This window comes from Rutilus rutilus (assembly GCF_951802725.1).
Source record: "Rutilus rutilus genome assembly, chromosome: 9".
Lineage (NCBI taxonomy): Eukaryota > Metazoa > Chordata > Actinopteri > Cypriniformes > Leuciscidae > Rutilus > Rutilus rutilus.
The window spans coordinates 30915573-30930173 of NC_140223.1; the positions used below are offsets into that span (position 1 = coordinate 30915573).

At 37.0% G+C, this 14601-nt stretch overlaps 1 protein-coding gene and 1 long non-coding RNA gene across 3 annotated transcripts in view; one reads left to right on the top strand and one right to left on the bottom strand.

Annotated features, from left to right (window-relative positions):
- The window catches only part of LOC311297098 (uncharacterized protein), a 312417-nt gene that overhangs the window by 212203 nt on the left and 85613 nt on the right, over positions 1-14601 (bottom strand). The gene's annotated exons all lie outside the window — the stretch shown is intronic.
- On the top strand, positions 4747-5930 carry LOC311297619. 2 transcript variants are annotated; one of them, XR_014628846.1, is made up of 5 exons: positions 4747-4805; positions 4907-4975; positions 5058-5128; positions 5643-5733; positions 5826-5930. It is a non-coding gene; the product is annotated as an uncharacterized lncRNA (long non-coding RNA). The 2 variants fall into 2 exon arrangements; XR_014628847.1 differs by having other exon boundaries at positions 4751-4805; positions 4903-4975.

Consider the following 14601-nt stretch of genomic DNA (forward strand, 5'->3'; position numbering starts at 1 on the left):
TCTGTAGTATGTCGCTAGAGACTTTCTGGCCGCAATCTTTGCCGAAAATGCCAAGACCTGCTAAGAAAACGGCGAAAAAAGATTCGGCCGCTGAGGGATCGGCCGACGAGCCCGAACAGAGTCAGGCAGATGCTGGCAGCGAGGCTGACCTTAGCCCGGCGCTTGCAAAAGCACTTCAAATTATGACTGAGAAGATCTCTAATGCAATAGATGAAAAACTTGGCCCGCTGGCAGAAACAGTGCATAATCATACCCAGCAGCTGGAAAGTGTTAATGGTCGATTGGATGAGGCGGAGCGGAGAATCATGGCGGTTGAGGCACTTTCGGAAGACGCACAATCTCGCGTTTTCACTCTTGAAAAACAAGTTGCCATGCTTACCGAACATATCGACGATCTGGAAAATAGAGGCCGGCGCAAAAATATCCGAATCCTGGGCCTTCGCGAAGAGGTAGAGGGTACCAATGCAGTTACCTTTCTTGAATCGTGGTTTCCCGAATTTCTTGGCCTGCATACTAAGAGTGGTCGCATCATGATTGAAAGGGCGCATCGTACGCTGGCTCCAAAACCGGGTGCTAAGGACAGACCACGGCCATTGATTGTTCGGTTCCACAACTATGGTGACAAGCAGAGGGTTCTCGATGCCTGCAGGAAACGTTCAGCGGATGGGGATTTGCGGTATGAGGACAGCAAAATATCATTCTACCAGGATTTTTCGGCTTCAGTGATACGGAAGCGCAAGGATTTCAACGCGGTCAAGCAGCGACTCCAAGATATGGGTGCTCGCTATGCGATGCTGTATCCAGCCAAGCTACGAGTCAACATAGGAAGTACCCTTAAAGTATTCGAGACGGCGGCTGCTGTCTCGCAGTACCTGGATAAGAGCGATTCAAATTCCAGAGCACCTGATCCGTGTCGGGTTCTCTACCAGGTGAGTGCCTGGCGGATATCCAGCTTCTTGAGTTCTAATAGCGACGTGAGTTTTAGTTTGCGTACTTTTTCTATTTCTCTCTTTTTTTTTGAGTGACGGGGGCTATCTCGATAACTTTCTTTTGTATTTTGGGTGTACTTTTTTGTATCGTTGCTACTGGAGAAGTAACTGAATGTTTTTGAAACTGACTTTTTAGCGCAATTTTCCACCGGACAAAATTGCGATTAACAACTCATGATTTCTGTTCTGTTCTGTCTGTGCGCACCAATCTTGCACTTCTATCTACTCCTCAACCAGACCACCTAGAGACTTCGGGTTTTCGGCATTATGTTAAGGGAGGTCTAATCTCGGGAACGCACAAAAAAAAAAATCCAGGAAAAGCTTTAATGATTTTAATGTAATGTATTATGGGGTAATACCATCCCTGTAGGTTAGGGGTGGAAATTGGCAAAAATTTGATGATTCGATAGTATTGCGTTATTTGGGCCACAATTCAATATTATTGCGCTTCCTAACATTGCGATACAGCAAGTATTGCGATTCGATTCTGCGATATTTTGCGATTCATGTCCCCCATATTATTCAAAGACATTACAAAAAATAAGACTGCTCAACTCACTTCAAATGTCACATTAAATCTGTGAACATCTTCTACACATTTACTGGAGGCTAGTGCAAAAACTTTGTCCTTGAACATTCAGGACACAGGACCTTATTACAGAACGTAATTATATGAACGCGTCACCACCGCATTAGCACCAAAAACATGGAGATTTTATTTTAGAGAATAATTACACAACCTATTCGATATACTATAATTAAATAAACTAATCGAATATCCAAAAATTGTGACTCATCCCTGCATGTAATACCTTGTTTTTTTCCCAAAATCTTCACTTACGTCTCGATTTTCGAAGGGGATTATGAACGCACAAAAAAAAAAATCCAGGAAAAGATTTTGGATTTCCTGGAAATTCCAGAAAAAATTCTGTTTTTTGCAAATTTCTCGGCAACCATAATAGCTATCGAGTTGAAACAAATTGCAATCGATAGCTTCTAAAATTTACAATAATATTAGAAAAAAAGAATTGATCAAAAATATTTCCTTTATGCTTCAAAAATTAATTAAAACTTTATATGAAGGGAAATAAGAAAAATATTGCCTTTTCACCTATAAAACTATTGTTCCACAGAAATACGTAAGGAAGGTATTCACAAGAGTCATGAGCACAATTAATTCCACTGAATTACGGCAAGAAATCAATGAAGGTATCGATCAAGATTTGGAGAAGGAGCAAGAATATATGCGAAAACGACAAGAGGTTGTTGCAAAATAAATGGAAGAACGTTCAGCAAAGCGACAAAAGATGGCGACATCCACACCAACGGCTTCCTCATCAGGCGTATCTGATTTCTACGATGACTCGTGGCTTTCAGAGGATGTTTTGGCAAATATATGGCAATAGTTTTATAGGTGAAAAGGCAATATTTTTCTTATTTCCCTTCATATAAAGTTTTAATTAATTTTTGAAGCATAAAGGAAATATTTTTGATCAATTCTTTTTTTTCTAATATTATTGTAAATTTTAGAAGCTATCGATTGCAATTTGTTTCAACTCGATAGCTATTATGGTTGCCGAGAAATTTGCAAAAAAATGATTTTTTTCTGGAATTTCCAGGAAATCCAAAATCTTTTCCTGGATTTTTTTTTTGTGCGTTCCCGAGATTAGACCTTCCTTAACATAATGCCGAAAACCCGAAGTCTCTAGGTGGTCTGGTTGAGGAGTAGATAGAAGTGCAAGATTGGTGCGCATAGACAGAACAGAACAGAAATCATGAGTTGGTAATCGCAATTTTGTCCAGTGGAAAATTGCGCTAAAAAATGATGTTCAACTAGTCAAGTGATTGTGCCTTTTTTATTATCCATTGCTGATTTGATTTCAGAAAGTTCATTTGAATTTCAAGAGAAAGTTATATTCTCGAGCAACTTATTTTCTCTTTCATTTACTATCTCTTAGTGTTGTGATCCCATGACATGAGACAATTGCGCTAAAACACTATTACTTGTTTCTAAGATGTTCCCCTTGACGTGGGGAAACGGCCCTTTTTTTCCTATTTTTTTTATTTCCGTACCGTGCAATTTTTTGCTTTTCTTTTTTTCTTTCATGTTGCCAGTTTGGCTTGTTTTGATTTATGTTATTGTTTACTGTAATGCCTTGACACACGCGTATCTGTTTACTGGACCTAATGACAATATGGAAATGTTTGAAAGGGGGAGAGCACCACCTGTTCTATTCTTTAAGTAATGGCTGGAAAACTTAAGACTTTGTACATGGAACGTAAGGGGTTTACACGGGCGAATTAAAATTCGTAAAGTGCTCACACGACTTCATAAGGAAAATATCGATGTAGCTTTATTACAAGAAACCCATTTGAGTGATAGCGAACATTTGAATCTAACACATTATAAATGGGTTGGTCAAATTCACTTCTCATCCTTTACGAAAAGTAGTAGAGGAGTAGCAATTTTAATTAGTAAAAGTATACCTTTTAATGTCACAGAGAGTATTAAGGACAAACATGGTAGATATATCATTATTAAGGGGACTTTGAACGCAGAGGAAATTTCACTTTTAAACATATATTGTCCCCCAAATTACTCCTCAGAATTTCTTACAAAAGCTTTTCTTGAATTTAAAGAACGCGCATCTGGATTGTGTATTATTGGAGGAGACTTTAATTGTTTATTGAATTCATTATTAGACCGTTTTCCCCCCAGGGACTCTCTCTTCACCAAACAGTCCAAAGCTCTTGCCGCACTGTGTGATGACTTAGAATATTTGGATGTTTGGCGCACTCTGAACCCGCATCAAAATAAATTCACTTTTTTTTTCTCACCCACATAAGTGTCACTCTCGGATCGACTACTTCTTTGCTCCTAAGACTATAATGCATGCAATTACACGCTGCAACATAGGAGATATTGTTATATCGGATCACGCTATAATGGTGCTAGATATTTGTGTGAGGGGGTTTCTTAGACCTGTTAGAAGTTGGAGATTTAATAATTTATTACTCAAAGATGATACATTTCTCTCATACTTTAATTCAAAGTTTACGATATTTTTTTCTATTAACTCAGAATCTACAAACAATCCCTCACTTCTCTGGGAGACGACTAAAGCATACATCAGAGGCCTTGCCATTTCATACTTTGCAACCAAAAAAAGAAAGCAGTTAGAGAAAGAGAAACACCTGGAGTCAGAATTAAATACTGCCACTAGTAGCTACTTGAACGATCCCTCTCCAGCTCTGTTAGAAAAAATAAGTGCTGTGCGAACCTCTTTAAATTCATTGCTAACTTATCAGTCTCATTCAAATATACACTGTAACGGATTTCTGTAATTTGAACAGTATTTTACTGTAATATGTACAGTAAGATACTGTAAAATATGTATACAGTATGTTACTGTAAACAGCAAAGGATTATGGGAAAATATAGGGTCACTACTGTAATTCTTCACTACTGTAAATCAATTTACAGTAGTGAACTTGCCCGCGAAAAACTGACCAATGGCAAGAGGGATTTCTTTTCAAGTGTTTTTTTGAGGGGTGAAGTGGCAGTTAATGCACGGACAAAAGATCATGTAACTCACCAAAAAGGTTAGTATATAATTTCTATTTTATGTAAAACAAACATTTTCAAATGTTTTTACTTATGTTAACAGCAAACTAACATGATGTATCGTTTTGTTTTCGTCTGAATGGTTTTAGTGCCTTTTTTTCCTGACTGTTGTCAGAATGTTTTTTTTGGTGCATTACTGTCTTTTTTCCTGACTGTCGGCCGGGTCGCTGTCACGGTGATAATATTAACTGGTGAGTAAGTTAAGTTCACCTATATTAGCCGAAATATTCTTTAGTTAAAACTATAAAAAAATAATGGTTGTGTGTTCCTCTGCCTCTTTAACGCAAGTTAGCTCATCAGGCGGGCGGAGTCGTCGGTAACGTTAACCGAGCTAACAGCGAACTCAACGTGAAATACTGAGGTAAAGTGAGATAGACGAAACCCTTGTTAAAGTGCGGGTTTTAAACAATATTTTCACGTAGGCCTATATGATTTATTTTCAGGTTTGTGATCTGGATAATGCCATCTGCAACGATGGAGTGTGTTGGAGCCTTTTCAGTGATAACATCAACTGGTAACGTTATGGTCAACTTCACCTAAATTAGCCGAAGTAAACTTATTAAACAGAGAAGCATAATAATAACTTTGGTATGTTCTGTCTCCTCTTTCACAACTTTTTGGCAGATGTACAACGTAAATACCGAGTAAAACTAAGTTAAAGGGATAGTACACCTTAAACAGAAAATTATGTATGTCATCATTTACTCGCCCACAACGTGTTCTAAACCTGCATGAAGTTCTTTCGTCTGAACATAAAATAAGATATTTTGAATAATGTTGGTAAATAGTGGCTGGTCCGCATGGACTTCTATAATAGAAAAAATACTTTGGATGTCAATGGGGACCAGTAACTGTTTGGTTGCTCATGTTCTTTAAAATATCTTCTTTTGTATACAGCACATTAAATAATTTAATGGAAGTTATGAACAAGTTGAGGGTGAGTAAATGGTGACAGAATTTACAATTTTGAGTAAACTAACCCTTTATCCAACACCATTGTTAATTTCATCTTTTGTTTTATTTTCAAGTTTGTGGTCTGAATTATGTCGTCTGAAATGTCGGAGGTGTATTTTGGAGTCTTTTTTGTGATTGCCTTCGTAATGGTGATAACATCTACAGGTGAGTAAGATGACATCAACTAAATTAGCTGAAGTATGCGTTAGTTAAGCAGGCAAACATGTTCTTTTCTGTTCTTTATTTTTAATTTGCAGCGGCCATTCCCTCCGGACTGTACATCACTGCTGACGCTCTCCACTAATACACAGAACGGGTTGACGTTGGAGGAGGAAGAGAAGGAGGAGGAGAAGGAGGAGGAGGAGGAGGAGAAGGAGGAGGAAAGGGTTAGCAATATACCATTATCAATATAGCAAAGTTTTGCTAACTAATATTTTTAATGTTGTTTAATTGATTAAAAACTATAAACACCATACAACATTATATCTTACCTCATCTTCACCCCACATGTTATTGTTGTTAGTAATAAGTTCTGTTATTGTATTTTAGTTTTTTTCTGTAAACTATAACACTAAAAGGCTGCTGTGACTTTGTCTGTTTCAGGAGAGTCTGTTCTCAAAGCAAAAACATGGATGCTGACAATGAAGGGCAGAATCATCATCCAGAGTTACAACTGCTAACAGACGACTCTTCAGCATTAGCTGTCTATTTTGTCGAATGCAGAATCAGGTAAACCAAAAAAAAAATATATATATATTTTTTTTTTTTGCATTACATTACATTTACATGCATGCATTTGGAAGTCACTTTTATCCAAAGCAACTTACATTGTATTAAGTTTAATTTAAATGATCCATTCCCTGGAAATCTAAGCTACAGGAATGTATTGAAAAAGAATGAAGCTTTAATGATTTTAATGTAATGTATTATGGGGTAATACCATCCCTGTAGGTTAGGGGTGGAAATTGGCAAAAATTTGATGATTCGATAGTATTGCGTTATTTGGGCCACAATTCAATATTATTGCGCTTCCTAACATTGCGATACAGCAAGTATTGCGATTCGATTCTGCGATATTTTGCGATTCATGTCCCCCATATTATTCAAAGACATTACAAAAAATAAGACTGCTCAACTCACTTCAAATGTCACATTAAATCTGTGAACATCTTCTACACATTTACTGGAGGCTAGTGCAAAAACTTTGTCCTTGAACATTCAGGACACAGGACCTTATTACAGAACGTAATTATATGAACGCGTCACCACCGCATTAGCACCAAAAACATGGAGATTTTATTTTAGAGAATAATTACACAACCTATTCGATATACTATAATTAAATAAACTAATCGAATATCCAAAAATTGTGACTCATCCCTGCATGTAATACCTTGTTTTTTTCCCAAAATCTTCACTTACGTCTCGATTTTCGAAGGGGATTATAAACGTTTCTTCCTTGGTTCGCTTTTATTTAGGCCTATTACATTCACATTCTTTACTGTGGTAAAGTAGAAAAACGTTGTAGGACAGATAGCCTACATTTTTACTTGCACGTCAGATTCATTTCAACACAGTTTTTGCTTGTTATTAGACATGTACGGCGTGTCAAGTTTATTTGATTTTTAGTTTCGCTCTCTTTGGCAGCGCAATTTCAAACATAGCTTAAATGTCTTGTCCTTGTGGAAGATTAAATTCACTTTTCATACCTTTTACAACAAGTAGAAAACATGAAGATATCAGAAAATAGATCCATGGTCTCTTTCCTCCTCGTGTCATCCCTCTCAAAGCACAGAGCGGTATGGCTTCATGTGGAATCACGTGTCTTTGTGTGGAAGTATTAAACGAAAGTTTTTTTTTTTTATATATATATAGATTTAACTTTTCTATTATGTAAGTTTCTAATATTTACTGATATGTATTTGAATGCTTTACAGGCTTTGTGTTGCTTCTTTGACGGAATTGCTCAAATAAAGACTTTTTTGCTCGAATAAACTAAAAAAATTTATTTCAATTTTCATAATAACCCCCCAACCAATGCAGGTAGTTGGTCCATTACCACCGCAGTGGTAAAAAAAACTGCCACCGTCACAGCCTTATAACCTATATTGGAATACTTTGCGCTACTGTATCAATATAATTGCGTGCGCAAAATATCGCGACACTGAACAGAATCGATTTTTCCTCCACCACTACTGTAGGTGGATTCAGAATCAGATGTAGTGCTTTTATTAACGCCAAAGTACATGCAGCATCAAGTTTAAAGGTTAGGGAAAATTCTGCCAACACCGGTCTGAAAAAATTATATATTTTTCCCTGCTTGTGTTTGCAGGTTCATTCTGAGAGTCAACCCTGATGGCACCAAACACCAAAGGCACAGATCAGATGGAAATCTGGAAAGGTCCAAAGAAAAGCATCAGCCTGAAACCCTCAGTGTTTCTCATCAGAGAGCTTGTCAACTTTGACTGGCAAAATTACTGAAATGTAACAACACAACACTGACTTTGACTGTATTTTATTGTTTTAAGGCCTGTTTTGCTTTTCAGTGTGTGTACGTTTTTGCCATGCTACAGATACAAATGGTCACCAGGAGATTAATTCTATGGACTTTGGAGATGTTGCCCTTTTTTTTTTCAGCTAGTGGCTCCTAAAGGTCAAGATTTGTAATTTGTACTTCTAAAACAAAATGTTCAACGATTAAAAAGAATATTATAAGGACAAATGTTTGAGTTATTGTGATTTTTTGGGGGGTGGGGTAAACATAAATTAAAAAAAGAAAATTTAAATGATGAGGAAAAAAAAACAAAAAAACAATACTAATACTGTAAATGAAAATACGGTAATAATACAGTAAATTATACAGTATACTGTAAGTGAAAATACAGTAATAATACTGTAAATGCAATTACAGTAAATGGTACAGTATACTGTTAAGTGAAAATACAGTAATAATACTGTAAAACATTTTACAGTAACTTACTGGCATCCAGCTGCCAGTAAGTTACTGTAAAATTTACAGCAACCTCTTTACAGTGTACTTTATTCAAAGCAAAAATTATATGAATGGGGTAATAAACCTAGTAAATATCTAGCTCATTTAACAAAGTCCAATTCTGACTCACAATTTATTACTTCTATAGTAGACCCCATGGGAGTGCGTTATTTTGATCCTATTATTATTAACAAGATTTTTAAACAGTTCTACTCTGTTCTTTATCAGTCTCATCATTCTTCCCAAAAACATGATTACATGGTATCTTTCTTTGATTGCCTAACCCTCCCTGTCGTTTCAGAAGAACAGAGGGAACTTCTCAATGCACCTATTTCAAGGGAGGAAGCTATAGTCGCACTCCATAGCTTGAAGTCTGGTAAATCTCCTGGGCCTGATGGCCTTGCATGCGAATTCTATAAAGAATTTGAGTACGTGCTTCTAGACCCTCTTTTAGCTATGCTCAATCATTCATTCTTGACTGACAGGTTACCCCCCTCGCTTCGCGAAGCAAATATTTCTCTTATTTAAAAAAAAGGCAAGGACCCAGAAAATTGTGGCTCCTATAGGCCGATTGCTTTGCTTAATTCAGATTTAAAATTGTTATCTAAGATTTTAGCGTTAAGATTGGAAAAGGTTCTGCCATATATCATTCATGAAGACCAGACAGGGTTTATTAAAGGCAGAAGCTCCACCCATAATGTCAGGAGGCTTTTAAACATTATTGAGCTTTCCCATAACCTCAGTACTAGCTCTTGTATTTTATCCCTGGATGCGGAAAAGGCTTTCGATTCTGTGGAGTGGCCGTATCTGTTTTACACACTAGAAAAAAATTTGGCATTGGCGAATATTTCATTAAGTGGATGAGAATACTCTATAAAGATCCCCTGTCTGCGGTTATTACCAATGGTCATAGATCTGAAAAAAGATCATTTTTCTTTATCCTGGGGTACAAGACAGGGTTGTCCCCTCTCTCCATTGCTCTTTGCGATAGCAATGGAGCCATTTGCTCAGAGGATAAGAGAGAGTGCAGCTGTGTCGGGGGTGTCTCTGGGGGGTAGGCGGCACAACATCTCCTTATATGCAGATGACGTGTTACTTTTTCTTTCGGACCCCAAGACCTCTGTACCAGCGGTTGTTGACCTCATTCAGGAATTTGGGCAATTTTCCGGGTACAAGATAAATTTTTCTAAATCAGTTGCCCTATTTATAGGGAATAAGAAGTCCTTAAATCAACCTCCCTCTTTTCCTTTTAAATATTCCGAGGAAGGTTTTATTTATTTAGGTATTAATATAACCCCTACTTTTAGGAAACTATACAAAGCTAATTTTACACCAGTGCTCGAAAAAATCAGAGATGATTTGACCAGGTGGATGACTCTCCCTCTGTCTTGGCTGGGACGGGTTGCCATGATAAAGATGAATGTCCTACCTCGGTTACTGTACCCTATGCAGATGATTCCTATTTTACTGTCTAATAAGGTTATAAAAGAGCTGAATGGGTGGTTAAGTTCATTTATCTGGAGCAAAAGAAAACCCAGGTTGAAATTATCAAAGCTTCAGCTCCCTGGTGCAAAGGGTGGTTTGGTTCTCCCAAACTTTAAACTGTATCAGTTGGCTTGCCAGCTTCGATTCATTGTTGAGTGGCTTAATGAAGATCCTAAATCAGCTTGGCTTGATCTTGATCTTCACAGTCTAAATGCCCTTTGCAAAACTTACTATTTGTCCGTGATTCTAAGCTGAGGAGAGCTATGTGTGATAACCCTTTAGTATGTAATACTCTTAAGGCATGGCGTGCTATTCAAAGATTAGAAGACAAGATCGACACAACCTCTCCTCTGTTGCCAATCCTGAACAATCCAGAGTTTCTGCCAAGTACTATGGACCTTGGTTTTAACCTTTGGCTGGCTAATGGTATACGTAGGATTGGTGATTTATTTGAGGAGGGATCACTATTGTCTTTTGATATTTTAGCCTCAAAATATAATTTACCTAGGCAACATTTTTTTAGATTCTTGCAAATTAGAGATTACATATTCAAAAATACTACACTCACTTCCAAACATTCACTTTCAGTAATTGAGAGGATGCTTTTAATCCTACAAAAAAGTTGATTTCCTTCTTCTACAAAGCCCTGTGCTCTTATGGTACAGTTAATACCTCGCACCTCAGATTAACATGGGAAAGAGATCTTGGGGTGGATATCTCGGAGAATGATTGGGAGATGGTTTGGTCTCTAGCCAATAGGCTTTCAGTTTGCAATAGAGTAAGAGCCATTCAGCTTAGGATTCTCCACAGAATACACATTACGCCTCTTCTAAGACACAAGTTCAACTCCGCTCACTCACCACTCTGCCCCAAATGTAAATCTGACATAGGAGATTATTATATTCAATGTGTATGGGATTGTCATGTTATCCAGACCTACTGGTCCAGAATCATAGCTCAATTGAATAATATCTTAGGTTTGGCCTTGGATCCTGACCCTTTGTCCCTTCTCCTGGGTTTCCCATGTAAGCTTATTTCTAATAAGCATAAAACACGTCTTTTTGACCTGTTAACTTTTGCCGCCAGGAAGAATTTACTTTTGTCGTGGATCAGCGATAAACCCCTCTCTATGAAGGGATGGCATTCAGTTATTAGAGAGACTATTCCTCTGGAACTCCTAACATCTTTTATTCACTCTACGACTGATACTTTTACTCACACTTGGACACCTTATTTGGACAGCATAAATGCCTCTACTTCTGATATTCTGAGGTTTGGTATGATATAGCCTAGTGCCTTCAGATGATCTATTTCTCTGCTGGTCCTGTTGCACATTTCTGTTCACTGTACAATGCTTTGTTGTTATTTTATGTATACTTTTGTGTTTATACTTGTTGTGTGTCGTGCAATCTGTTACTTTGTTTTGTGTTTGTTTAATATAAAAAATAAATAATAATAATAATAATAATAATTAGACTAGTCTAAGAAGTTCATGCAACTTAGTGTTTTCAATTCTGGTTCACATATATATTGTATTCCTAACACACTCTGTACATTTATTTCATTAATTTATTGTTAGCACTGAATACAATAATCAAGCATGGTTGGTCTGTTCCTCATGAGACTCTCACCTGAGCTGTGAGATGTAGGGCAGACACTGTAGGAATCCCCTCACTTCACTCTCTTCATCTGTCCAGTCTATCAGCTCTACTGGTTTCTTCTCTGTTTGGAGTTTCAGCACTTCTAGGAGGATGGAGCTCTTTCTCTCTGAGAGATCTATTCTCCAGAGTGCAGGAGACACTGACTGATAAACTGGCTGTAATGCTGGAAGGACACTCCTGCCTGTTTGAGTCTCATAGTCCTTCACATGTGAACACAGATCCAACAGGAGATCACACTGATACTCAGTATCATAATAATCCTCATCACAGGGGAAAGATGTGTAGCTGCACACAGATGTTAATAGTTCAGTGTAATTTTCTTCTGTATTTGCATCAAACTCTGATGCTGAAACAAACAGATTCATCAGAAACTTTACAGCAGCTTCTCTCTTCCCGTACCAAAATCTGTGAAGACACACACATAATTATCACTTTATTGTCCAGTGTAGGAAAATATAAAATATTGAATAAAAAGTGAAGGTATTATCCTAAATTGAATATTTAGTAAAATAAGTATTACTGTAAAGCTTCTACATGTTGAAATCTAAACAAAATAAAAAAAACAAAGTTTAAGAAACTTTTGAGCAGATTTTATGATGAATTTGAACCACTGAATTTGTGAAGTGAAATAAAATGGACCGAAAATTGTCTGTTGAATATTATAGGTTGTATTTTTAAACAGAATTAATATTTTGGAAGTGAAATTTGAAAGGTGAATATGGATTATTGAATTTTTAATAATGAAAATGTGTGTGAAATGTTTTGAATTGAAATATTCAGAGCTTGAATATACAACCATGTTGAATTTCAGCCCATAAAAATGCAAGCCCTGAAAATACAAAGCATTAAAATGCAAGCAGGGTTAAAGAAATGCATATTCTTTCAAGAAGTGCAATTCAATTCAATTCAAGCTTTTTTGTTTCAAAAACATTTGTCATTATTTTACTTCCATAATATCCATTAAAGTCAAGTTCTGTTTTGTCCTGTATTACGCCTCATCAGTAATCACGTTTATATGCACTTTAAACATTACATTAATGTCACAGTGTCTGGTTTTGTGTTTCTGTTGTTATGTTGTGGGTGTGGCATTCTAGTGTGTGTCCTTGTTTGTTGCTTAGTAACCAGCTGATCACTTAATCAGCCCGCAGCTGCAGCTAGTTTATTCTCTTGTGAGCTGCCTATATCTAGCGGAATTAATCATTGCCTGGTGTCGGTTCGTTATATACACTTGTTACTCTTATATACATTTGTCACTCTTGTTTGTGCTCGCTTCATCCAGTTCTAGTTGGCATGGAATAGGATCGATCTCGTCTGTGTTTCCAGACTTCTGGAGATCGTGTGGAGTTCTCTTTATCCAGTTCCAGTGTTAGGCCTGAGACGGTATCATCCTCTCATGTGAATGTGTATCCTGGTTGCCTGCCTGGTATACGTGGTGTTTTGAGTATTTTCATCTGTGAAACCGGTCTCGGCTTGTCTACAATAAACTGCTTGCTGCATTTGGATCTACGACTCTCTTTGTGACAATTTCAGTTTGGCTAAAACATTATTAGTCTCTTTAAGTGTTATCTACATACAACAACAATTTCTCTTTAGTCTCTTTTGATCACACTCTATGATTGAAACTTAAAAGGCAGAAGTGAGTGTTAACTTCAATGATTATTCATTGTATGGTTTAATTCATCTGTTTTTCTCTTGGTTTACTTGAAGTTTGCTAGTTAATCATTTATTTCTTTATTTGTGGGTTTAGTAGGGAGATGGGTGCCGTTTATTTTGAACTTGACTTTCTCCTGTTTATGTTAGCAAGGGAGTTAGCTTATTTTGCTGTACTCTTGTTTTCTTTTCTTTTAGTTTAAGTAGTTTGGTTAATAAGGAGTTAGACTTATGTTTGTTATTTTGGCAATACCCCCATCTGAATCTGATACCCCTCGTTTGCTTGATTTGTAAAAAAAAATTTCACCATCATCCATGTTTGCTGTTGCAATTCATTCATTTCATTAATTTATTGTGAGCACTGAATACAATAATCAAGCATGGTTGGTCTGTTCCCCATGAGACTCTCACCTGAGCTGTGAGATGTAGGGCAGACACTGGAGGAATCCCCTCACTTCACTCTCTTCATCTGTCCAGTCTATCAGCTCTACTGGTTTCTTCTGTGTTTGGAGTTTCAGCACTTCTAGGAGGATGGAGCTCTTTCTCTCTGAGAGCTTTATTCTCCAGACTGCAGGAGCTGACTGATAAACTGGCTGTAATGCTGGAAGGACACTCCTGCCAGTTTGAGTCTCATAGTCCTTCACATGTGACCACAGATCCAGCAGGAAATCACACTGATGAATCTCATACTCAGTATCTTCATAATAATCCTCATCACAGGGGAAAGATGTGTAGCTGCACACAGATGTTAATAGTTCAGTGTAATTTTCTTCTGTATTTGCATCAAACTCTGATGCTGAAACAAACAGATTCAGCAGAAACTTTACAGCAGCTTCTCTCTTCCCGTCACAAAATCTGTGGAGACACACACATAATTATCACTTTATTGTCCAGTGTAGGAGAATATAAAATATTGAATAAAAGTGAAAATATAATCCTAAATTGAATATTTAGTAAAACTAGATGTACCGCATGGCGGTACAAAATATGACCGCCGCTCAGGCCTGCACTGGCTTTCCACAAAAATAAATGATGTGGAGCAATTTGGCTGTATTGCGTGTTTATGTATATAAGTTGTATATTTTAAAAGACTGTCTGGAGTATTCCTGTGGATCATGGATAATTTAGAGTTTTGTAATTATTTGCTATTACTATTTAAGATTTATATCAAAAGTCATTAGTTTAGACACTTAACATCCGTAATGTGAAAATGTCACATTCATAACAGTGGTTTTCCCTACATAA